Raw genomic sequence first — 1,105 nt, forward strand, 5'->3', positions numbered from 1 at the left:
TGTATTTTGGAGTTTGACGCAAAACGTAGCAAAAGCGGAAGATTTCTCTGCAGAAGTATTGCTTACTGCGCCGCCATTGTTGAAGAGTAGTGGGTAGAAGGATTCCACAAAGTTAGAGGGAATCCTCTCAGCAAAGGATCATTTCGGGAAATTGGGAGTGTTTACAAGATGCAGTAGTGTAGCTAAGCGGGCGGTCCGCGCCAGGCGACACTTTTACGAAGGCGTAGTGACAGAATAGGTAAAAGTCTTTGTCACTGATTTTTATTTTTTTGTTTTATTTAGTTTGGAAGGAAGGAAGGAAGGCAATACACATGACCTTTCGTAGGGCATCTGAGATTGGGAGAAGAAAGGAGGAAGATATCATCTAAACGGAAACCTGACCCGAATGCTTGCAACAGATTAACTTTCATTAAAGGTATCAAAGATACCAGGTGGGAGTGCTAAACCAGGCGACGGGTGTTAAACTGGGTGGAATTTGAACTCAAAACTTAAAGTTGGAACAAATGCCGCAAGTCATTCTACCTGATGTCTTTACAGTTTAGCTAAAACACCTATTTGGATAGATACATATTTTTATCGACCCCCGAAATGATGTAAGTAAAATTGACGTTGGCGAAATTTGAACTAGGAGCGAAGAGATTTATAATACATACGACCATGATGATAGAAAGGTGAACGGCAGGAAGAGTGGAATCGTGAAATCTGTGTATGTACAAACACAGATGGGCTAAAGATAAAGGTAATAAATCTGTGTTTCATAGAGTAATAGGATGTGTGGGTTGTGTTCTTGTTAAATATGATGAGTTGGGTTATAATTGATCTGAATTTTACTCAAGCTGCTGTTCAGGAAGGAGAATTGTCCAGAGGATCAAGCACGGTTAAAGTTTACTTTAATATCCGGCCACAAAAAAAAAAAGAAGGCGTAGGAGCGGCTGTGTGGTAAGTAGCTTGCTTACCAACCACATGGTCCCGGGTTCAGTCCCACTGCGTGGCATCTTGGGCAAGTGTCTTCTACTATAGCCTCGGGCCGACCAAAGCCTTGTGAGTGGATTTGGTAGACGGAAACTGAAAGAAGCCCGTCGTATATATGTATATATATATATAT

The sequence above is a fragment of the Octopus bimaculoides genome, chromosome 5, assembly GCF_001194135.2.
Source record: "Octopus bimaculoides isolate UCB-OBI-ISO-001 chromosome 5, ASM119413v2, whole genome shotgun sequence".
Taxonomy (NCBI): domain Eukaryota; kingdom Metazoa; phylum Mollusca; class Cephalopoda; order Octopoda; family Octopodidae; genus Octopus; species Octopus bimaculoides.